Source organism: Aethalodelphis obliquidens, unplaced genomic scaffold, assembly GCF_003676395.1.
Source record: "Aethalodelphis obliquidens isolate GAN/ISIS:26980383/991018 unplaced genomic scaffold, ASM367639v1 scaffold136, whole genome shotgun sequence".
NCBI classification, from domain to species: Eukaryota; Metazoa; Chordata; class Mammalia; order Artiodactyla; family Delphinidae; genus Aethalodelphis; species Aethalodelphis obliquidens.
This window is the reverse complement of record NW_020838080.1, coordinates 759,528-786,783: the sequence shown is the minus strand read 5'-3', so window position 1 is coordinate 786,783 and position 27,256 is coordinate 759,528.

Genomic DNA, 27,256 nt, shown 5'->3' with positions numbered 1-27,256 from the left:
TATGATCCAGCAATCCCACTCCTGGGAATATATCCAGACAACACTATACCAAATGTAAAATGGTTGGCTGGTGGGAAGCAGCAGCATAGCACAGGGAGATCGGCTCAGTGCTTTGTGATGACCTAGAGGGTGGATGGGAGGGAGGCTCAAGAGGGAGGTGATATGGGGACATGTGTATGCATATGGCTGATTTGCTTTGTTGTGAAACAGGAACTAACATGGTATTGTGAAGCAATTATACTCCAATAAATCTCTATTAAAAAAATACATTCACCCCAATGTTCATAGCAGTACTATTTACAATAGCCAAGCAACCTAAATGTCCATCAACAGATGAATGGATAAAGAAGTTGTGACATGTATATATATATTGCCATACAAGGAATTATTACTCAGCCAAAAAAAAGAATGAAATAATGCCATTTGCAGCAACATGGGTGGACCTAGAAATTATCATATGAAGCGAAGTAAGTCAAAAAGAGAAAGACAAATACTACATGATATCACTTATATGTGGAATCTAAAATACAACACAAATGAACATATCTATGAAACAGAAACAGACTCACAGACTTAGAGAACAGACTTGCGGTTGCCAAGGTGGGGGTGGTGAGGGATGGATTGAGAGTTTGGGATTATCAGATGCAAACTATTACATATAGAATGGATAAACAACAAAGTCCTACTGTATAGCACATGGAACTATATTCAAAATCCTGTGATAAACCATAATGGAAAAGAATATGAAAAAGAATATATATATATGTATATATATATACATATATATGCATAACTGAGTCACTTTGCTGTACAGCAGAAATTAACACAGCACTGTCAATCAACTATACTTCAATAAAAATTTAAAAAGTCAGATAACTATTTTTTTTTTGCGGTTCGCGGGCCTCTCACTGTTGTGGCCCCTCCCGTTGCGGAGCACAGGCTCCAGACGCGCAGGCTCAGCAGCCATGGCTCACGGGCCCAGCCGCTCCGCGGCATGTGGGATCCTCCCGGACCGGGGCACGAACCTGTGTCCCCTGCATCGGCAGGCGGACTCTCAACCACTGCGCCACCAGGGAAGCCCAAGATAACTATTATTTAATATCATCAAATACTCATTCAGTATCCAAATTTCCCTGGTTGATGCCTACATCTTTTACAATTTGTTTATTTGAATCAGGATCCAAGCAATGTGCATATGTTGCAGTTGATTGATGTGTGTCTTTAATCTCTTTTTAATCTATAGGTTCTATTTCTCTTTTCCTTCCTTTCAATGTGTTTGTGGAAGAAATCAGTTGTTTGTCCTGTAAAATTTCCCACACTCTGGATTTTGCTAAGTGCACCTCTCCCATGGTATCATTTAACCTCTTCCAGCCTTCCCTAACTCATTAACTGGTACCACCACTCACCAGTTCCTCTGACCCCTGTACTTCTTGTAGTAAGGCATAGAGGCATATCAGATTTAGATTCAAATTTTAGCAAGAATAAATTATAAGTAGTGTTATTTTTACTTCCTATCGCATCACATAATATCTGGTTGTCTCTCTCTTTTTGTGACGTTAACTCTGATTAGGTTGTTCATGTGTTGTCAGCCTGATTTGTCCATTATAAACTTACCCAATGACTTTTCACCTAATAATTTTTGCAGTTTTTGATGATCTTTGCCTAGAACTGTCATTTCATTATAGGTTTCAAAATGGTGACATGCTATCATTCTTGCATTTATAAGCTGGTATTCTTCTATAAAGAACTTTTTTACATCAACTATTTGGTTACCCTAAAGTACGTTCATCAAGAAAGGCAGAAAAAATGTTTGGTTTTTTTCCACTTATTTACCAGTTATAATAGATAGTTATTGCCTGAAATAATTTCATGTAACAAACAATTCCAAAATCTCAGTGGCTTAAATAAGTATTTATTTCTTATTCAAATATCTGCTAGTCATTTGTGGTTCTGCTGGGCTCTGCTGGGCTTGGCTAGGCTTGATTCCAGACTGAGGGTTGGATTCAGGTCTGCTCCATGTATCTTATCATTGTGGGATCAAACCAGAGGTTACCCAGGGCAAGTTATTCTCATGGCAGGTGGCAAAAGTGCAAGAATAAGCTAACACACAAACATATTTAAAGCCTCTGCTTGTGTCATGTCAGTTCATATTCCAGTAGCCACAGTTACATACCTAAACTCTGTATACCGAGTGTTCTATTGTCAACTTAGTTGAGCTGGAAACTACATTTCCCAGAATCCCTTTATTTGAATGGTTCCATGTTAGAGGAATCTGTGTGAGATTTGGGAGGTGGAAGTGAAGCAATGGCTATAATCCTTGGAGGGTCTTCATGATCAGATGTTGTTTTGATTATCTATTGTGACATAACAAATCATCCCAAGACTTAGTGGCTGAAAAACTTTATGCTCTCTTATGGTACTGTGGATTGACTGGATTCAGCTGAGTGGCTCTCACTTGGGCTCTCACAGCTTCAGACAGATGGTATCTGGAGCTGAATTTATCTAAAAAATCAACTGAACTGGACATCCAACTACGATGTTCATGAACATAGCTGGCTGTTGGCTGGGAGCTCAGCTGGGGCTGTGGACTAGAGCACTTACATATGGCCTCACCATGTGTAGGTGAGGCTTGGGTTTCTACAGCATGGAAACGGGGTTCCCTGAGGGAATGTACCAATAGTGAGTGTTCCAAGAAGCAGCAATCAGAAGTTTTTATGCCAGGAAAGTGCTGTGCTCAAAACTGGCATAGTTTTACTTACACCATGTTCTGTTAGTCAAAGTAGTCACAGGTGGGGCCCAGATTCAGTGGGGTGAGAAATAGACTGCACCTCTTGATGGAGAAGTGGCAAGGTCATATTTCTCATGAGCATATAAGATGGAAGATATTGTTGCAGACATCTTTGAAAAATGTAAATCTGCAAATATGGTGATAGATGCAGAGGCACCTGATAGATTCCAGTTTGTCATTGCTCTCCTCTGCTCAACATGTAACTCTTATTTCTGACTGTTGACCCTGCTGATCAACAGCAGCCCCAGATCTACCATCAGATGCTAGATCCCAAAGAGGTTATAACTTATACAAAGACAAAACTTCCCATAGACCGCTGCATGAGCTTCCACTTCGTTGTTCTACTTTAGTGGCTAGATGTACTTGAATTTTCAGATTACCCTGAAAATCTCCAACTTATCCATTTGCTCTAGTGTTTCAGAGGACTTGTCAGTGACTCTCTGATCCTCAGTCCTACAACTGCAAGTAACTGAATTCTCCAATAACCAGTAAGCTTGGAAGAGGACCCTGAGCCTCAGATGAGAGCATAGCCTTGGCCAACACCTTGATCTCAGCTAGCATGGTGAAACCGTGAACAGAAGGTCCAACTAACTTGTACCTTGACTCCTGATTAATATAAGTTATGAGATAAAAAATTTGTGTTGTTTTAAGTTGCTAAATTTGTGGTAATTTCTTACACAATAGAAAACCAACACAGTATCTAAAAAATACTGAGCCTTCCAATACATGACCATGGTATATCTCTCCATTTATTTATATCTTCTGTTTATTCATCTCAACAATGTTTTGTACTTTAAGGCAGGGGTCTCCAACCCCCGGGCCATGGAATGGTACCAGTCCGTGGCCTGTTAGGAACTGGGCCGCACAGCAGGAGGTAAGCAGCAGGTGAGCAAGCGAGGCTTCATCTGTATTTACAGCAGCTCCCCATCGCTCGCATTACTGCCTGAGCTCCGTCTGCTGTCAGCATTATGGTGAGTTGTATAATTATTTCATTATATATTACAATGTAATAATAATAGAAATAAAGTGCACAATAAATGTAATGCACTTGGATCATCTCAAAACCATCCACTCACCCCGTCCATGGAAAAATTGTCTTCCATGAAACTGGTCCCTGGTGCCAAAAAGGTTGGGAACCACTGCTTTAAGGTGTAGAAGTCTTGCACTTATTTTATTTAATTTATCCATTCATGTTTAATGTTTTTGTATGCTTTTGTAAATGGCATTTAAAATTTTTAATTGCTAATTGTTCATTGCTTCATACATAGAAATACAATTAACTTTTGTATATTGACATTATGTCTTGTGACCTTACTAGTTCAAATAGCTTTTTAAGTAGATTCCTTAAGTTATTATACATAGATGATCATGTCATTTATGAATAGAGGTTTACTTCTACCTTTGCAATGAGTATACTGATTATTTCTTTTTTTCCCTTACATACTGACTAGGATTTCCAGTACTATGTTTAATAGAAATTATGAGAGTTGACAACCTTGCCTTGTTCATAATCTTACAGAGAAAATATTAATTCTTCAATCTTTAGGTATGACATATGCTGCAGGATTTTTACAGATACATTTTATAAGGCTGAGCTGCACAGAAGCTTTTTTCCCCTTTGGCTCCTTGACACAGAGTTGGTGCTGCCTCTTCCCCATGTACCTCCTAGAGACCATCAAGGGTCCAGGCCCAGAGGCCTTTTCTGCCCCCACACATGCTGCTGCAACTTTGTCCTGCAATCCTCAATGTTTTTGAATACCCTCACAGGACCAGGTAAGATGGTGACTTGGGTGCCTATATCTAATAGAGTTATAAAAGTTTGAGTCCCTACTTTCCTCCAAATTCCCGAGTATACCCAGATTTTTTCTTAAATCACTTGAGATTGGGGGAGAAGAGGAGAGAGTCATCAGGGGTGCAGAGAGAGAAAGAAGTTCCACAACAAACCTTTACATTTACTTTGGTTTTCAAGTGGACACTTGCTCAGGCTCAACAAAAGAACTTCTAATGTTTTGTTCCATTCAAAACTCTATATCTACATAGCTGACACTATATCCTCATTGGAGGTCCTTTGACTCAGCATACATTGCATTTTGGCTGGAGTTCCAGGGCTTGCTGCCCTATTGTTATGTTAACATCTCTTCAAACTCCCACCCAGATGAGAGTGAACAATAATCATAAAATCATTGGAGGGTTTTTTTGCAATCCTTGGTCTCATTAACAGCTAGAACAGTGGAGGACCCTTATTTCCACCTTGGCCCTCCCATCATTGGGGAGAAACATTCTCTATTACATCCTGGGGAATCTTTTCACATCCACTAACACAGCCCACAGCCATACTCATTGCCAAAACTGTCAAGAATTGTGAGGGTCTACGATTTTACCCTATGACAAGCTATTGAGATAATGTCTTACTGTTTCATGGATGCTGGCAGAAAACATGAGACTCCTAGATAGATACTTACACACTCAGTGGGCTGCATTACAGGAGAGAAACACTTATATCAGGGTATTCACCATTTTTATAGTGAACCACTACACTGTCCAAAGGAGGGACATTACCTCATCCCTCTAGACCGTTCACTGAAAATAAAACCCTGAGAAACAATCCAGTTAGAGTGTTCAGGGCCTTGCATTCTTGGCATACCCAGCAAGGACTTGAAGGGATAATCATGTCCTATGGTAGATTGCTGCTGCCAACTGAAAAAAAAGGCTCACTCAAGGAGAAATAGATCACTTGAGTACCTTCATCTATATTAAAGAAACTGAATTTATAATGTAAATTCTACACACACACACGGCTCAGATGGTTTTGCACTGGTGAATTCTGTCAAACATTTAAGGAAGAAAGAAGTTTGTTCTACACAAATTCTTAAGAAAAATTGAAGAGGAGGGTGTACTTACCAGTTTATTCGATGAGGCCAGTGTTACTATTATACCAAACCAAAGATGTTACAAGAAATTACAAGAAACAACAGATTAACATCACTGGAGAGCACAGTTGCAAAACCAACACAAAGTATTAGGAAATTTAATTCAGTGATATATAAACATAATCTGCCAAAAATTATAGAAATAATAAGTGAGTTTAGCAATCAAAAGATGTAAGGCCAGCAAACAACAATCAATTGTACTTCTATATACTATCAATGTACAATTGGAAATAAAAAAATTTAAATAAAACAATTTATGATAACCCCCAAGAGGTTAAATACTTAAGTGTAAATGTAACAAAACATGTATAGGTTCTGTACACTGAAAACTATAAAACGCTCATGAAAGAAATCAAAGAAGACCTGGAGAGACATAACATGTTCATGGATTAGAAGGTTCAACATAGTAAAGATACAAATTCTACTCAAATTTATTTATAAGTTTAATGCAATTATTATCAAAATCCCAGCAAGATTTTTTTGCAGATATAGACAAACTGATTCTAAAATTTATAAGGAAAACAAATGAACTAGAATAGCTAAAACAATTTGGAAAAAGAAAAAATAAATTTGGAGCAATCACATTACCTTATTTTAAGAATTACTGTAAAACTACAGTAATCAAAAGAGCATGGCATTTTCAAAGGAATAGACATAGATCAGTGGAGCAAAATAAAGAGCCCAGAAATACACCAACATGAATATGGCCAATTGATTTTTGGCCAAGGTGCAAAAGTAATTCAATGCAGTAAAGATAGTTTTTCCAACAAATGGTGTTGCAACAATTGGACATAAATACACAAACAAAATAAGACAAGCAAAAAAGAAAACCCCTGAACCTTAGCCTTATATCATATACAATATACATTTATGTTCAGAACCATATTCTCTTATAATATGATTTAAAGTTATAAAAGTAACAAAAGGGTACTTGTAAAGGTCCATATATACTCATGAATAAGTTAAATACTTCTGAAAAGATATACACAAAACCATTAACAGTTTTCTCATGGTTAGTGGAAGGGGCAATGGAGGATTTTACTTCATACATTTTACCTTATATTTTATATTTACTAAAAAAAATGAATCATTTACTATTATAGCAGGAAAGAAATTTTAAAAATATATATCAGTGGCACTTCCCTTGTGGTGCAGTGGTTAAAAATTCTCCTGCTGGGGGGAGACCTTCAAGATGGTGGAGGAGTGAGATGTGGAGATTGCCTTCCTCCCCACAAATACATCAGAAATACATCTACATGTGGAACAACTCCTACAGAACACCTGCTGAATGCTGGCAGAAGACCTCAGACTTCCCAAAAGAGCCATGTGGCTGACAGGGTCACGGTGCTCCAGCTGGGTATCAGGCCGATGCCTCTGAGGTGGGAGAGCCGAGTTCAGGACATCACTCCACCAGAGACCTCCTGGCTCCATGTAATATCAAATGGAGAAAGTTCTCCCAGAGATCTCCATCTCAATGCTAAGACCCAGGTACACACAACAACCAGCAAGCTACAATGCTGAACACCCTATGCCAAACAACTAGCAAGACAGGAACACAACCCCACCCATTCATTAGCAGAGACGCTGCCTAAAATCATAATAAGGTCACAGACACCCCAAAACACACCACCGGATGGGGTCCTGCCCACCAGAAAGACAAGATCCAGCCTCATCCACCAGAACACAGGCACTAGTCCCCTCCACTAGGAAGCCTACACAACCCACTGAACCAACCTTAGCCCCTGGGGGCAGACACCAAAAAGAATGGGAACTACGAACCTACAGCCTGCAAAATGGAGACCCCAAACACAGTAAGTTAAGCAAAATGAGAAGACAGAGAAACACAGCAGATGAATGAGCAAGGTAAAAACCCACCAGACCAAACAAATGAGAGGAAATAGGCAGTCTACCTGAAAAACAATTCAGAGTCATGATAGTAAAGATGATCCAAAATCTTGGAAATAGAATGGAGAAAATACAAGAAACGTTTAACAAGGACCTAGAAGAACTAGAGAGCAAACAAACAATGAAGAACAACACAATAAAGGAAATTAAAAATTCTCTAGAAGGAATCAAGAGGAGAATAACTGAGGCAGAAGAACGGATAAATGACCTGGAAGATAAAATAGTGGAAATAACTACTGCAGAGCAGAATAAAGAAAAAAGAGTGAAAAGAATTGAGGACAGTCTCAGAGACCTCTGGGACAACATTAAATGCAGCAATATTCGAATTATAGGGGTCCCAGAAGAAGAGAAAAAGAAAGGGGCTGAGAAAATATTTGAAGAGATTATAGTGGAAAAGTTCCCTAATATGGGAAAGGAAATAGTCAATCAAGTCCAGGAAGTGCAGAGAGTCCCATACAGGATAAATCCAAGGAGAAACATGCCAAGGCACATATTAATCAAACTATCAAAAATTAAATACAGGGCTTCCCTGGTGGTGCAGTGGTTGAGAATCTGCCTGCCAATGAAGGGGACACGGGTTTGAGCCCTGGTCTGGGAAGATCCCATATGTCGCGGAGCCACTAGGCCCGTGAGCCACAACTACTAAGCCTGCGCACCTGGAGCTTGTGCTCTGCAACAAGAGAGGCCGCAATAGTGAGAGGCCCGTGCACTGTGATGAAGAGTGGCCCCCGCTTGCCACAACTAGAGAAAGCCCTCACACAGAAACGAAGACTCAACACAGCCAAAAATAAATTAATTAATTTTTAAAAATTAAATACAAAGAAAAAAATATTAAAAGCAGCAAGGGAAAAGCAACAAATAACATACAAGGGAATCCCCATAAGGTTAACAGCTGATCTTTCAGCAGAAACTCTGCAAGCCAGAAGGGAGTGGCAGGACATATTTGAAGTGATGAAGGAGAAAAACCTACAACCAAGATTACTCTACCTAGCAAGGATATCATTCAGATTTGATGGAGAAATTAAAACCTTTACAGACAAGCAAAAGCTGAGAGAGTTCAGCACCACCAAACCAGCATTACAACAAATGCTAAAGGAACTTCTCTAGCCAAGAAACACAAGAGAAGGAAAAGATCTACAATAACAAACCCAAAACAATTAAGAAAATGGGAATAGGAACATACATATCGATAATAACCTTAAAATAAAAGGATTAAATGCTCCCACCAAAAGACACAGACTGGCTGAATGGATACAAAAACACGACCCATATATATGCTGTCTATAAGAGACCCACTTCAGACCTAGGGACACATACAGACTGAAAGTGAGGGGATGGAAAAAGATATTCCATGCAAGTGGAAATCAGAAGAAAGCTGGAGTAGCAATTCTCATATCACACAAAATAGATCTTAAAACAAAGACTATTACAAGAGACAAAGAAGGACACTACATAATGATCAAGGGATCAATCCAAGAAGACGATATAACAATTATAAATATTTATGCACCCAACATATTAGTACCTCAATACATAAGGCAAATACTAACAGCCATAAAAGGGGAAATCGACAGTAACACAATCATACTAGGGAACTTTAACACCCCACTTTCACCAATGGACTGATCATCCAAAATGAAAATAAATAAGGAAACACAAGCTTTAAATGATACATTAAACAAGATGGACTTAATTGATATTTATAGGGCATTCCATCCAAAACCAACAGAATACACATTTTTTTCAAGTGCTCATGGAACTTTCTCCAGGATAGATCATATCTTGGGTCACAAATCTAGCTTTGGTAAATTTAAGAAAATTGAAATCGTATCAAGTATCTTTTCTGACCACAACGCTATGAGACTAGATATCAATTACAGGAAAAGATCCATAAAAAATACAAACACATGGAGGCTAAACAATACACGACTTAATAACAAAGTGATTACTGAAGAAATCAAAGAGGAAATCAAAAAATACCTAGAAACAAATGACAATGGAGACATGACGACCCAAAATCTATGGGATGCAGCAAAAGCAGTTCTAAGAGGTAAGTTTATAGCAATACAATCCTACCTTAAGAAACAGGAAACATCTCGACAAAACAACCTAACCTTGCACCTAAAGCAATTAGAGAAGGAAGAACAAAAAAACCCCAAAGTTAGCAGAAGGAAAGAAATCATAAAGATCAGATCAGAAATAAATGAAAAAGAAATGAAGGAAATGATAGCAAAGATCAATAAAACTAAAAGCTGGTTCTTTGACAAGATAAACAAAATTGATAAACCATTAGCCAGATTCATCACGAAAAAAAGGGAGAAGACTCAAATCAATAGAATTAGAAATGAAAAAGAAGAAGTAACAACGGACACTGCAGAAATACAAAGGATCATGAGAGATTACAACAAGCAACTCTATGCCAATAAAATGGACAACCTGGAAGAAATGGACAAATTCTTAGAAATGCACAACCTCCAGAGACTGAACCAGGAAGAAATAGAAAATATGAACAGACCAATCACAAGCGCTGAAGTTGAAACTGTGATTAAAAATCTTCCAACAGGGCTTCCTTGGTGGCACAGTGGTTGAGAGTCCACCTGCCAATGCAGGGGACACGGGTTCGTGCCCCAGTCCGGGAAGATCCCACATGCCGCGGAGCAGCTGGGCCCGTGAGCCATGGCTGCTGACCCTGCGCGTCCAGAGCCTGCGCTCCACAACGGGAGAGGCCACAACAGTGAGAGGCCCGCGTACCGCAAAAAAAAAAAAAATCTTCCAACAAACAAAAGCCCAGGACCAGATGGCTTCACAGGTGGATTCTATCAAACATTTAGAGAGGAGCTAACACCTATCCTTCTCAAACTCTTCCAAAATATAGCAGATGGAGGAACATGCCCAAACTCATTCTACAAGGCCACAATCATCCTGATACCAAAACCAGACAAAGATGTCACAAGGAAAGAAAACTACAGGCCAATATCACTCATGAACATAGATTCAAAAATCCTCAACAAAATACTAGCAAACAGAATCCAATAGCACGTTAAAAGGATCATACACCATGATCAAGTGGGGTTTATTCCAGGAACGCAAGGATTCTTCAATGTATGCAAATCAATCAACGTGATACACCATATTAACAAATTGAAGGAAAAAAGCCATATGATCACCTCAATAGATGCAGAAAAAGCTTTTGACAAAATTCAACATCCATTTATGATAAAAACCCTCCAGAGAGTAGGCATAGAGGGAACTTTCCTCAACATAATAAAGGCCATATATGACAAAAATCTCAGCCAACATAGTTCTCAATGGTGAAACACTGAAACCATTTCCACTAGGATCAGGAACAAGACAAGGTTGCCCACTCTCACCACTATTATTCAACATAGGTTTGGAAGTTTTAGCCACAGCAATCAGAGAAGAAAAAGAAATAAAAGGAAGCCAAATCAGAGAAAAAGAAGGAAAGCTGTCACTGTTTGCAGATGACATAATACTATACACAGAGAATCCTAAAGATGCTACCAGAAAACTACTAGAGCTAATCAATGAATTTGGTAAAGTAGCAGGATACAAAATTAATGCACAGAAATCTCTTGCATTCCTATACACTAATGATGAAAAATCTGAAAGAGAAATTAAGGAAATACTTCCATTTACAATTGCAACAAAAAGAATAAAATACCTAGGAATAAACCTACCTAAGGAGACGAAAGACCTGTATGCAGAAAACTATAAGACACTTATGAAAGAAATTAAAGATGATACAAACAGACGGAGAGATATACCATGTGCTTGGATTGATAGAATCAACACTGGAAAAATGACTCTACTACCCAAAGCAATCTACAGATTCAAAGCAATCCCTATCAAACTACCAATGGCATTTTTCACAGAACTAGAATTCAAAATTTCTCAATTTGTATGGAAACACAAAAGACCCCGAATAGCCAAAGCAATCTTGAGAAATAAAACGGAGCTGGAGGAATCAGGCTCCCTGACTTCAGACTTTACTACAAAGCTACAGTAATCAAGACAGTATGGTACTGGCAGAAAAACAGAAATATAGATCAATGGAACAGGATAGAAAGCCCAGAGATAAACCCATGCACATGTGGTCACCTTATTTTTGATAAAGGAGGCAAGAATATATAATGGAGAAAAGACAGCCTCTTCAACAAGTGGTGCTGGGCCAACTGGACAGTTACATGTAAAGAATGAAATTAGAATGCTCCCTAACACCATACACAAAAATAAACTCAAAATGGATTAAAGACCTAAATGTTAGGCCAGACACTATAAAACTCTTAGAGGAATACATACGCAGAACACTCTATGACATAAACCACAGCAAGATCCTTTTTGACCCACCTCCTAGAGAAATGGAAATAAAAACAAAAATGAACAAATGGGACCTAATGAAATTTCAAAGCTTTTGCACAGCAAAGGAAACCGTAAACAAGACCAAAAACAACCCTCAGAATGGGAGAATATATTTGCAAATGAAGCAACTGACAAAGGATTAATCTCCAAAGTTTGCAAGCAGCTCATGCAGCTCAATATGAAAAAAACAAACAACCCAATCCAAAAATGGGCAGAAGACCTAAATAGACATTTCTCCAAAGAAGATATACAGATAGCCAACAAACACATGAAAGAATGCTCAACATCACTAATCATTAGAGAAATGCAAATGAAAACTACAATGAGGTATCACCTCACACCAGTCAGAATGGCCATTATCAAAAAATCTAGAAACAATAAATGCTGGAGAGGGTGTGGAGAAAATGGAACCCTCTTGCACTGTTGGTGGGAAAGTAAATTGACATAGCCCCTATGCAGAACCATATGGAGGTTCCTTAGAAAACTAAAAATAGAACTACCATACGACCCAGCAATCCCACTACTGGCCATATACCTTGAGAAAACCATAATTCAAAAAGAGTCATGTACCACAATGTTCATTGCAGCTCTTTTTACAATAGCCAGGACATGGAAACAACCTAAGTGTCCATCGACAGATGAATAGATAAAGAAGATGTGGCACATATATACAATGAAATATTACTCAGCCATAAAAAGAAAAGAAATTGATTTATTTATAGTGAGGTGGATGGACCTAGAGTCTGTCATACAGAGTGAAGTAAGTCAGAAAGAGAAAAACAAATACCCTATGCTAACACATATATATGGAATGTAAAAAAAAAAAATGTTATGAAGAACCTAGGGGCAGGACAGGAATAAAGTCGCAGATGTAGAGAATGGACTTGAGGACACAGGGAGGGGGAAGTGTAAGCTGGGACAAAGTGAGAGAGTGGCATGGACTTATATATGTATTATCGAATGTAAAATAGATAGCTAGGGGGAAGCAGCCGCATAGCACAGGGAGATCAGCTCAATGCTTTGTGACCACCTAGAGGGGTGGGATAGGGACCGTGGGAGGGAGACGCAAGAGGGAGGAGATATCGGGATATATGTATACGTACAGCTGAATTACTTTGATTTAAAGCAAAACCTAACACACAGTTGTAAAGCAATTATACTCCAACAAAGATGTTAAAAAGAAAAAAAAAGAATTCTCCTGCCAATGCAGGGGGCACGGGTTCGATCCCTGGTCTGGGAAGATCCCGCATGCCGTGGAGCATTTAAGCCCGTGCGCCACAACTACTGAGCCTGCGCTTTAGAGCCCATGAGCCACAACTACTGAGCCCACAAGCTGCAACTACTGAAACCCGCACACCTAGAGCCCGTGATCCGCTACAAGCGAAGCCACCGCAATTAGAAGCCCACACACCGCAACGAAGTGTAGCCCCCGCTCGCCTCAACTAGAGAAAACCCGCATGCAGCAACAAATACCCAACGCAGCCAAAAATAAATTTAAAATATATATATTGGCAATACCATGTACTGAAAAGAATGTGAGCAAATGTGACTCTCATACATTACTAGAAGGAATGAAAAATGTTACAGCCACTTTGGAAAATAGTTTGGCAATTCCTGTTTATACACCAGAGAAATGAAAACTTTATCTGATCATCAATGTTTACATCAGCTCTATTCATAATTGCCCTAACCTGGAAAGATTTCAAATGTCCTTAAATGGGTGAATGCATGAACAAACTGTAGTGCCCCCATATAATAAAATATTATTCACCATAAAAAGAACAAACTATTGATATACACAACTTAGATGACTCTCAAAGACACGATGCTGTATAAAAAATGCCTGTCTCAAAGGGCTACATACTGCATTATTTCATTTATATTGCATTCTGAAAAAGGTAAAACTATAAGGATGGAGAATAGATTGTTAGGGTTTATGAGCAGAGGGAGGGGATGACTATAAAATGGTAGAATGAAGGAGTTTTGGGGGGCATTGAAACTGTATCCACATTGTGGTGGTGATTACATATCTATATCTATCTATCTATGTTAAAATTAATAGAACTGTATAGCAAAATAGAAAAAGTCCATTTTTCTGTATCATAATTTAAAAATAATAATTAAAATATTTTGCTAGCTTAAAATTTTTTTTAATGTTAAATGTTAAGAAGCCCACTACTTTTCTGGCCATACCAGAAATTGAAAACTCAAATGTTTCCAGAGGCCAAACAGGTAAAATAAATTTATGAGGTTGAAGTTGTTCAGGTATAAGAAAATAGGGAATGATAAGGACTGTGTTTGACTTATAGAGTGTGTGTCCCAACAAAAGATATTCAAATCCAATTAAAACTAAAACAAAACTAACAACAAGGTCCTACTATATAGCATGGAGAACTATACTCAATATCCTATGATAAACCATAATGGAAAAGAATATATTTTTTAAATGTATATTAATGTATAACTGAATCACTTTGCTGTACAGCAGTAATTAACACAACATTGTAAATCAACTATACGTCAATAAAAAATAATAAATTCTTAAAAATCTAAAAAAAAACTGCACACACAGACACACACACACACACTCTGGGATCCCCTGCTCTGTGTGCTGTTTTTAGGTAACTTCGTGTAATCCTATAACTTCAATCACCATTTGAATAAATTTTCTTTTAATGTTTGCTACCCAGATCTTATTCTGAGCTCCAAATCTATATCTTCATATGCCTTCTAGATATCTTCAACTATATTTCCCACTGATACTTCAAAACTTAACATGTTCAAAAAATGAAGTCATCATTTTGTTTTTCGCTCAAAACCTTGTTATCCTCCTGTATTCACTAGTATGTCTCTCTGACATAGTTTGACATAGCACTCTTTACTTTTCTTGCTTAATACTCATATTCAAAACTACATTTTTTGTTAATTTTATTTATATCTTGTTTCCTCCACTAGATTGTAATATACATGTAGACAAGAACTATGTCTAACTTATCGCCTTATTTTCAGAGCCTGGTACATAGTACGCATCAATAAATTTTTGTTGAATGATATATTGTATCATCATATATTCAGTCACCCAAGACAAAAACTTGAAAGTCACTCTCCCTCACTTGCCATGTTTCCACTCACCAGTGAGTCATCAACTTTTACAAATTTTACTTCCTCATCAACTCTCACATCTCACGTCATTTCTTAAAACATACAAACGTGTTCTTTTAAAGGCCTATTTTCATTATATAAAATTTCTGAAAAGGGTTACTCAGTTATTTCTGCTATCATGAAACTTTGCTCACAATATATTTTGACATGGAATTTTACATTCCCATTACTTTTACAGCTTATACAGTTTCCTGCTTAACTGTATTCATTTTGTGTATGAGTAATAAACGCTACCATTACTAAATACCTACTACGTGACAGGCAATAATATTATAAATATTTATTGTTGTTATCATTATCCTAATTTTACAAATGGAGAACTGAGGCTCATAAAGGTAAGTAAATACCCAAAGCCACTACAGCTAGTAAATGACAAAGACAGAATTCAACCCCAGGTTTGTTTGAATATCAATGTGTTCTTTTTACTACATCATTATTACCTCCAGTTATTAGCAACTGTATTGTCATTGACAGCATCTGACCAGCTCTTCTTAATTTCTGAAGTACTCTCATATACCATCTCACTGAATATTATTTCAACAGTCTGAGAATCTGAAGCTCAGAGAGAAGTCCCTTGGCCAAAGTCACAGAGTAAGCTGGTGGAATTCAAGTCTTCTGACTCTCAGTCCATAACTCTTTCCATTATATGATGCTGTCTTGGTAAGTACTCTCAGACATGAATCTCATTTCTTCCTCATGTTCTCCATAGCACTTAGCACAGAGCTGAGTACAAAGCAGCTGCTTAATGTGTTTGTTAGCTTTATAATTTGGCTTAACAATATGCTCAGATTTTTTACAAATACAGCTCCTTGGCAACTTGAGTGATAATACCTATTCCTTTAGTTTCTCAGAAAACAGAAATTTTCCTGAATTAATCTACTCACTATGTACACAGCCAAATCTTACTTCTTGCTTTCAAATCTTCAACAACATTCTGTAGTGTCATCTTAGTCTTCTAAGCAGTGTCATCTTTCTTTATGATTCCTTTTTCTAAGCAACTTCCCTTTACCTTTAATCTAGTCTTCAACTTAAATACCACCTCAGAGAAACAGCAAAGAACTTTTCTACGTACTAAGAACTATCATTATTATCCTCCTTTACAATATTCTTATGTTCAAATACACAGTGAATTAAAGATGGTTCTTGTCACAGTCATTCACATTTCACATGGAGATTTTCTTTTAGTCTATAGATATTAACACAACCATTATTGCTATAGCTGAAGCAATACTGTGTAGTTTTCTTGCGGGGAAGGATTCAGTCCTGGGTGAAAGGGTATAGTGACAATGAGTCAGGAGCTTGAAAATGACCCACTCTGCTGCCAGCATTGCTACAGATCTCTTGGTGTAGAGCCCAGATCCATTCCAGTAAACTGCTCAAAATATTTGATTCCATTTTTTATTTGGTTGCCGATTTATTAAGTGGTTAACCTTGGACTGCATCTATCTAGCATTTAATTAATTAAGGCAAGTTTGAAATACCTTTAGAAACTTTACTAATTTCAATACACCAAGCTGGCACATTTATAAGCAACTAGCAATTGCTGAGATACTAAATCATCTTCACTAAAATACAGCCGTTGCCAGCAGAGCATTAATCAACTCAAGAGCTAATTGTTAAGCTGAAAGAGTAAAAGTAATCCAACATATCTTTTCCCTCTCCCCACAGTTTTGGAGAAGGACAAAAATGGTGAGAAGTACAGCTTCATAGAAGTTCAGAGCAAGAAGGGCCCTCAGAGACTATTAATTTATCCTCCTTATTGTAAAATGGGGAAAGTGACACAGAATAGTGAGTTAGTAATAAAGTCAGGATTAGATCCCATGGCTCTAATACATAAGTATTCCTCATTTCCAGAATACCCTTTATTATGTAAAATGATTCTAATTCACTACTCACCCACTCTACACTTCTCTAGAGAATACTGAGAGGAAAGTATGATGACGATAAACAGTATTTGTGCATCTCATAGAAAATTGCTGACCCACATTATTGTTTTATTCTGTATCATACTTGTGCAGAAACCCAGGGCATAGTTTTGAAGGTCTAATTCTAAAGCCACTACTTTCTCTTAAAATGAGAAGCAGTCATTTTCTTCATTGCCTATACTTAGATGTATCCCTGACATTTGGAGTATCAGGTCACAGTGGTACCTATAGCAATTGAATTACAAATTGTGGTTTAGACAAAAAGCATTTCTATTTGGCACTGAACTTCGGGACATGAGTTTATGGAAGCACCAAACCTCACTAACGTTATGCTAAGCAAAACAGAATGACAATTTCCATTTTTTGAGTCCACCCCAGCTGAATGTGTGGGTCTGCATGTGGTAACATCAGCAGAAAAATTAAAGTCAACTATCTTTGGATGCTGAGAAACTAACTCCCTCACAGCACATCAACAGTCCATGAGAGAAAAAGAGAGAAAGGGAATCCAATACAAAGTAACCCTGGACCAAGCAACAATAACAAATATATCAGTGATGCTCAAACTGAAGTGTATATATAAACCACCTGAGAAAATTGCTAAAAATAGGCTGAATGTAGACAGAAGTAGTAGTGGTTCCCAAACCAGGCTATGTGGGTGGTGTTTACACAATTGTGTACAATTACCAAGATTCATCTGACTGTACATTTAAAATGGATAATTTTATTGGATATAAGTAATGTCTTTATAAAAATTTTAATTCCATTGGGTCATTTAGTAGAGGGGAAAATGTCTTTCTCCAAAATCTGTATAGCAATAGAAGTAAACTAAATGATATCTTATTACAAAAAGCAAACAGTAGACATACTAATATTGACCTGGGGAAGTATTAGGGGCAAATATATTTAACAAGAGAAGAATCAATGAGAACCTCTCAAAATTAGATCATCTTATTCTTCAAGAAGTTAATTGGAACCTCAACTGGTTATTACTTTATTTCTACAGCAATGAGAAATGGGGATAAAACTAAATAAATTGGTCAATAACTACACAGACCACACGGTGAAGGATTGGTAACAGAGGCCTAGACATACTCATTAAGATACGGAGACTATTAAATAGCAGATTCAATGTGCATGATACAAGAAAGTTCAGTCAGGTAGTTAGGCAAAGCCTGATGGAAAGTGTTAACAAACTATAGAAATTGGCACAGGTAAACAGTCAATTTCTTGAGGGAGTTTTACAGCAATAAGGGTGGAGCCAGGAATGTGACAACCATAAGATTGAAGTTTAAGGGGCAATCAGCCAAGATGGCAGAGTAGAAAGACCCCAGAACTCACCTCCTCTCACAAGCACACCAAAATCACAACTATTTGCAGAACAACCATCAATGGAAAAGATCAGAACCTACCAGAAAAGATCTTCTACAACTTAAGATATAAAGAAGGACAAGATGCATAGGAGGGGTGGAGTCATAACATACTTAAGTCCCATACCCCCCAGTGGGTGACCACAAATGGGAAAATAATTAGAATTGTAGAGTTTCTCCCCAAGGAGTGAGAGGTCCAAGCTCCATATTGGGCTTTCCGCCTGTGGGTCTTGCACTGGGACTATGAGTCCCCAGAGCATTTAGCTTTGAAGGACAGTGGGGCTTACTTTTGGGAGTCCCAGAGGACTGGGAGAAATAGACACTTTACTCTTAAAGGGCACACACAAAATCTCACATGCTCCAGGATCCACAGTAGAAGCAGTAACTTCAGGAGCCTGGGTCGGACTTACCTGCTGATCTTAGAGAGTCTCCTGGAAAGGAAGGAGGCAACTTCAGCTCACCTTGGGGACATAGACACTGGTGGCAGCCATTTGGGGGAGGTGGTTCAGCTACATGGACACTGGTGCTGGCAAATGCCATTGTAGAATCCTCCCTCCAGCTTATTAGCTCCAGGACCCAGCCCCAGGAGCCAGTGCTGGGATGACTCAGTCCAAGCAACTAACTGGGCATGGACACAGCTCCACTACCAGCAGACAGGCTGCCTTAAAACCTCTTGAGCCCCCAGCTGCCCCTGGACAGGGCCTAGCCCACCAGAGACCCCAGGACCCAGGTCCGCCTAGCAGCAGGCAGACACCAACTACAAGAAAACTGCAGCCCCATAGTGTGTGGACCCAACTTGCCCACAAAGAGGCCAAATTCTGCCCTGGGACCAGCTGGGCCATGGGCCTCTCACTAGTAAACCAACACAAGCTTAAAGACACCCAGGCCCCACAGACAACAGTGTTAGGAACTGGTTCCACCCACCAGTGATCTGACACCAGCTCTGATACCCCTGGGCCCTGCAACAAGACCCCAGGATTCAGCTCTGACTGCCAGTAGGCTGGCACTATCCCCTGGCATCGCCCACCATTGGATGAGTAACAGGCCCATGGTCTTTTGGACCCTGACTCCACCCACCATTAACACAGCACTAGCCCTAGAAGTCCAGGACCAGATGGCTTCAGAGGCGAATTCTATCAAACACTTAGAGAAGAGCTAACACCTATACTTCTCAAACTCTTCCAAAATATAGCAGATGGAGGAACACTCCCAAACTCATTCTACAAGGCCACCATCACCCTGATACCAAAACCAGACAAAGATGTCACAAGGAAAGAAAACTACAGGCCAAATTCACTGATGAACATAGCTGCAAAAATCCTCAACAAAATACTAGCAAACAGAATCCAACAGCACATTGAAAGGATCATACACCATGATCAAGTGGGGCTTATCCCAGGAATGCAAGGATTCTTCAATATACGCAAATCAATCAACGTGATACACCATATTAAAAAATTGAAGGAAAAAAACCATATGATCATCTCAATAGATGCAGAGAAAGCTTTCGAGAAAATTCAACACCCATTTATGATAAAGACTCTTCAGAAAGTAGGCATAGAGGGAACTTTCCTCAACATAATAAAGGCCGTATATGACAAACCCACAGGCAACATCATCCTCAATGGTGAAAAACTGAAACCATTCCCACTAAGATCAGGAACAAGACAAGGTTGCCCACTCTCACCACTTTTATTCAACATAGTTTTGGAAATTTTGGCCAGCGCCATCAGAGAAGAAAAAGAAATAAATGGAATCCAAATCGGAAAAGAGAAAGTAAAGCTGTCACTGTTTGCAGATGACATGATACTATACATAGAGAATCCTAAAGATGCTACCAGAAAACAACTAGAGCTAATCAATGAATTTGGTAAAGTAGCAGGATACAAAATTAATGCACAGGAATATCTGGCATTCTTATACAATAGTGATGAAAAATCTGAAAGTGAAATTAAGAAAACACACCCATTTACCACTGCAACAAAAAGAATAAAATATCTAGGAATAAACCTACCTAAGGAGACAAAAGACCTGTATGCATAAAATTATAAGACACAGATGAAAGAAATTACACATGATACAAATAGATGGAGAGATATACCATGCTCTTGGATTGGAAGAATCAACATTGTGAAAATGACTCTACTGCCCAAATCAATCTACACATTCAATGCAATCCCCTATCAAACTACCACTGGCATTTTTCACTGAACTAGAACAAAAATTTTCACAATTTGTATGGAAACACAAAAGACCCCGAATAGCCAAAGCAATCTTGAGAAATAAAATGGAGCTGGAGGAATCAGGCTCCCTGACTTCCGACTATAGTACAAAGCTACAGTAATCAAGACAGTATGGTACTGGCAGAAAAACAGAAATATAGATCAATGGAACAGGATAGAAAGCCCAGAGATAAACCCACGCACATATGGTCACCTTATCTTTGATAAAAGAGGCAAGAATATACAGTGGAGAAAAGACAGCCTCTTCAATATGTGGTGCTGGGAAAACGGGACAGCTACATGTAAAAGTATGAAATTAGAACACTCCCTAACACCATACACAAAAATAAACTCAAAATGGATTAAACACCTAAATGTAAGGCCAGACACTGTCACACTCTTAGAGGAAAATATAGGCAGAACACTCTATGACATAAATCACAGGAAGATCCTTTTTGACCCACCTCCTAGAGAAATGGAAATAAAAACAAAAATAAACAAATGGGACCTAATGAAACTTAAAAGCTTTTGCACAGAAAAGGAAACCATAAACAAGACCAAAAGACATCCCTCAGAATGGGAGAAAATATTTGCCAATGAAGCAAGTGACAAAGGATTAATCTCCAAAATTTATAAGCAGCTCATGCAGCTCAATAACAAAAAAACAAACAACCCAATCCAAAAATGGGCAGAAGACCATAAATAGACATTTCTCCAAAGAAGATATACAGATTACCATCAAACACATGAAAGAATGCTCAACATCATTAATCGTTAGAGAAATGCAAATCAAAACTACAATGAGATATCATTTCACACCAGTCAGAATGGCCATCATCAAAATATCTACAAACAATAAATGCTGGAGAGGGTGTGGAGGAAAGGGAACCCTCTTGCACTGTTGGTGGGAATGTAAATTGATACAGCCACTATGGAGAACATTATGGAGGTTCCTTAAAAAACTACAAATAGAACTACCATATGACCCAGAAATCCCACTACTGGGCATATGCCCTGAGAAAACCACAATTCAAAAAGAGTCATGTACCAAAATGTTCATTGCAGCTCTATTTACAATAGCCAGGAGATGGAAGCAACCTAAGTGTCCATCATTGGATGAATGGATAAAGAAGATGTGGCACATATATACAATGGAATATTACTCAGCCAGAAAAAGAAACGAAATTGAGCTATTTGTAATGAGGTGAATGGACCTAGAGTCTGTCATACAGAGTGAAGTAAGTCAGAAAGAGAAAAACAAATACCATATGCTAACACATGTATGTGGAATCTAAGGGGGAAAAAAGGGTAATGAAGAACCTAGGGGTAAGACGGGAATAAAGACACAGACCTACTAGAGAATGAACTTGAGGATATGGGGAGGGGGAAGGGTAAGCTGGGACAAAGTGAGAGAGTGGCATGGACATATATACACTACCAAACGTAAAATAGATAGCTAGTGGGAAGCAGCCACATAGCACAGGGAGATCAGCTCAGTGCTTTGTGACCACCTAGAGGGGTGGGATAGGGAGGGTGGGAGGGAGGGACATGCAAGAGGGAAGAGACATGGGAACATATGTATATGTATAACTGATTCACTTTGTTATAAAGCAGAAACTAACACACCATTGTAAAGCAATTATACTCCAATAAAGACGTTAAAAAAATACCCAATCAAAAAGGGGCAGATAACCTAAATAGACATTTCTCCAAAGAAGACATACAGATGGCCAAGAGGCACATGAAAAGATGCTCAACATCACTAATTATTAGAGAAATGCAAATCAAAGCTACAGTGAGGTATCACCTCATACCAGTCAGAATGGCCATCATCAAAAAATCTACAAACAATAAATACTGGAGAGGGTGTGGAGAAAAGGGAACCCTCTTGCACTGTTGGTGGGAACGTAAGTTGATATAGCCACAATGGAGAACAGTATGGAGGTTCCTTAAAAAACTAAGAATAAAACTACCATATGACCCAGCAACCCCACTACTGGGCATATACCCTGAGGAAACCATAATTCAAAAAGACACATGTACCCCAATGTACATTGCAGCACCATTTACAATAGCCAGGACATGGAAGCAACCTAAATGTCCATTGACAGATGATGGATAAAGATGTGGTACATGTATACAGTGGAATGTTACTCAGCCATAAAATGGAATGAAATTGGGTCATTTGTAGAGATGTGGTTGGACCTAGTGTGTGTCATACAGAGTGAGTAAGTCGGAAAGAGAAAAACAAATGCCATATATTAACACGTATATGTGGAATCTAGAAAAATGGTACTGATGAACCTATCTTCAGGACAGGAATAGTGATCCAGACATAGAGAACAGATGGGTGGACACAGTGGGTGAAGGGGAGGGTGGTATGATTTGGAAGATTAGGATTGACATATATACACTACCCTGTGTAAAATAGATAGCTAGTGGGAACGTGCTCTATTGTACAGGGAGCTTAGCTTGGTGGTCTCTGATGGCCTAGATAGGTGGGATGTGGGGGGTGTGGGAGGGAGGTCCAAGAGGGAGGGGATGTATTTATACATAAAGCTGATTCACTTCACTGTACAGCAGACACACACAACATTGTAAAGCAAATATACTCCAATTTAAAAAAAGACAAAATTGTATTGGAATTCCTGGTCACAGCAATCAGAGAAAAAAAGAAATAAAAGGAATCCAAATTCAAAAGGAAGAAGTAAAACTGTTACTGTTTGCAGATGACATGATGCTATCTATATTTCTGTTTTTGTGCCAGTACCATACTGTCTTGATTACTGTAGCTTTGTAGTATAGTCTGAAGTCAGGGAGCCTGATTCCTCCAGGTCCGTTTTTCTTTCTCAAAGTGTTTTGGCTATTCAGGGTCTTTTGTGTTTCCATACAAATTGTACATTTTTTTGTTCTAATTCTGTGAAAAATGCCATTGGTAATTTGAAAGGGATTGTATTGAATCTGTAGATTGCTTTGGGTAGTATAGTCATTTTCACAATATTGATTCTTCCAATCCAAGAAAATCCTAAAGACACCACAAAAAAAATACTAGTGCTCATGAATGAATTCAGTAAAGTTACAGGATATAAAATTAATATACAGAAATCTGTTGCATTCCTATTCCTTAACAATGAACTATTTAAAAGAGAAATTAAGGGGAATTCCCTGGTGGTCCAGTGGTTAGGACTCTGTGCTTTCATTGCTGAGGGTCCTGGTCAGGGAACTAAGATCCCACAAGCTGTGTGGCATAGCCCAAAAAAAAAAAAAAAAAAGAGTCAGAGTTTCTGATTTTGAAGATGGAGAAAGGGTGCCATGAGCCAAGGAATGCTGGGAGCCTGTCAGAGTTAGAAAACGCAAGGAAACAGATTATCCTCTACAGCCTCAGAAAGGAACCCAGGCTTGCCAACCTTGATTTCAGCCCAGTGAGACCTGTATCTGACTTCTGACTGTACAATAATAAATCTATATTGTTTTTTTTAAGAGAGAAATTAAGGAAACAGTTCCATTTACCATTGCATCCTGAATGAAATAACTAGGAATAACCCTACCTAGGGAGGTAAAAGATCTTTACTTGGAAAACAATAATGAACTGGTGAAAGAAATTGAAGACAACACAAACAGATGAAACGATATACCATGTTCATGGATTAGAAGAATCAGTATTGTTAAAATGAGCATACTACCCAAGGCAATTTACAGATTCAATGCAATCCCTACCAAAATATCAATGACATTTTTTACAGAACTGGAACAAATAATTCTAAAATTTGTATGGAGACACAAAAGACCCCAAGTAGCCGAAACAATCTTGAGAAAGAAGAACAACGCTGGGTCACATTCCCTGTTTTCAAACTATACTATGAAGCTATAATAATCAAAACAGTATGGTACTGTCTCAAAAACAGACAAATAGATCCATGGAACAGAATAGAGAGCCCGGAAATAAACCCATGCATGTATGGTCAATCAATCTATGACAAAGGAGGCAAGAATATACAATGGAGAAAAGACAGTCTCTCCAGTAAGTGCTGCTGGGAAAACTGGACAGCTGCATGTAATAGAATAAAATTAGAACATGCTATAATACCATATGCAAAACTAAAGTCAAAATGGATTAAAGACCTAAATGTAAGCCTGGAAACCGTAAAACTCCTAGAAAAAACATAGGCAAAACACTCTTTGACTTAAATCAAAGCAATATTTTTTGGGATCCTTCTCCTAAAGCAAAGGAAATAAAAGCAAAAATAAACAAGTGGTACCTAATTAAACTTAAAAGTTTTTACACAGCAAAGGAAACCATCAACAAAATGAAAAGACAGCCTAGTGAATGGGAGAAAATATTTGCAAATGATATGACCAATAAGGCTAATATCAAAAATATATTAATAGCTAATACAATTCAACAACAAAAAGTGAAAAACCTGATTAAAAATTGGGCAGAAGACCTGAATAGACATTTTTACAAAGAAGACATACAGATGGCCGAGACGTACATGAAAAGATGCTCAACATCTTTAATCATCAGAGAAAAGCAAGTTAAAACAATGAGATATCACCTCACACCTTTCAGCATGGCTATCATCAAAAAGACCACAAATAACAAATGTTGGTGGGGATGTGAAGAAAAACAACCCTTTGTACACTATTGGTGGGAATGTAAATTGGTGTAGCCACTATGGAAAACAGTATGGAGTTTCCTCAAAAAAATAAAAATAGAACTACTATATGACTCAGCAATCCCACTCCTGGGTATATATTGTAAAGAAACAAAAACACTAATTTGAAAAGATATATGGACCCCAATGTTCATAGCAGCACTATTTACAATTGCCAAGGTACAGAAGCAACCTAACTGTCTGTCAACAGATGAATGGATAACGAAGATGAGGTATATATTATATACAATGGAATACTACTCAGCCTTAAAAAGGAATGAAACTTTGCCATTTGCAACAACAGGGATGGACTTAAGTCAGATAGAAATGACAAATACTGTATGATATGATACATGTGGAATCTAAAACATAAAACAAACTAGGGAATATAATAAGAAAAAGAAACATACAGATCTAGAGAACAAACTACTGGTTACGTGTGGGGAGAGAAACTTGGGGGAGGGACAAGATAGGGGTAGGGGATTAAGAGGTACAAACTACTACGTATAAAATAAATAAGCTACAAAGATATATTGTACAACATAGGGAATATAGCCAATATTTTATGACTATAAATGGAGAATAACCTTTTAAAATTGTGAATCACTGTATTGTACACCTGAAACTTATATAATATTGTACCTCAAATATATCTCAATAAAAAAGGTTGAAGTTTAATGTATGACTGTACTACTGTAGAGGAGAGGTATATGAATACAAGGAAGGTTTTCAATATAAGACTATAAGCACAGGTTTGAACAAGACAGGGACTTTCAAGAGATCTGTAATTCAATTGGTAGCTTGGTTATGTAAGGAGCTGAAATGTGGATTTGTTAAGAAGGTCTATTAAGGAGGTATTTTGATAGGAAGTCCCAGGAATATATGAATCCTGACGTATCCCCCAACTATCCTTCCTTTCTATGAGGTCTCTGAGGTAGATACAGCCACAAAGACAAAGAAAAAACAAAAAATACTTACTTGTCAGCTGATAACTTGGATCCTAATCTTAAATAAAGAGTCTAGTAGGCTGGTTTGAGTCACATGGAAAAATTCTCTCCTTTTAATCTAAAGGCTTAAGTGACTTTCTTCAAAGCCCAAACCTGAACCTCTGATATTACCTTCCAGTAACATTAAGGCCACATCTTCTAATGCCAGAGAAATGGATCAAGGAAGAAAAACATTGTTCAGTACCTAGAGCTAAGCTGACCTAGACTGCTTTCCCTAGGGCCAGGTATCATGTATAAAATGAGAAAGTGGACAGGAGAGAAAGAGCTAGGTCTTCTCCTAAGGGGTGCAGGCTCTGAGCCATCTTACCATTAAAAGTACTTATATACCTGTCTCCTAGTCTGTAGCCATCTACAATCTAAAACAGCTCCCAGTAAAGACTTCTTTATAGCTAAATTCAATGAACACTGTCCAGTCCTCATCTCATTTGACTTCTCCATGCAGCATTTTACTTAGTGAAGCAAACTCTCTTCTTCCACCTTCCATAACATGACACTCCTCTAACTTTCCTCCTACTTCTGTGGATCCCCCTCCTTTCAACCTTGTTTGGAAGTGTATCCCCTTCTGTACACTGTAAATGTTGAGACCTCAACAGAGCTTGGTCTTGAATTCTTTTATCTTCTCATGCCACATTTCCACCCCAGCTGATCTCATTTGGTCCTATGCCTTCAACTACCAAATACGTGCTGAGGACTCCCAATTTTATATCTTCAGATCAAACCTTTCCTCTGAGCTTCATATCTACATACACAATTTTTGTGAGACATCACTTAGATATTTCTTTATAGGCATTTCAAACTTTACATATACACAATTGAAATATTGGTATTCTCCCCCTTCCCAAAATGTTCCTCTTCCAGTCTTCCCCCATTTCAATAAACAGCACTTATCAGTCTGCTTAGGTCATATACCTGAGA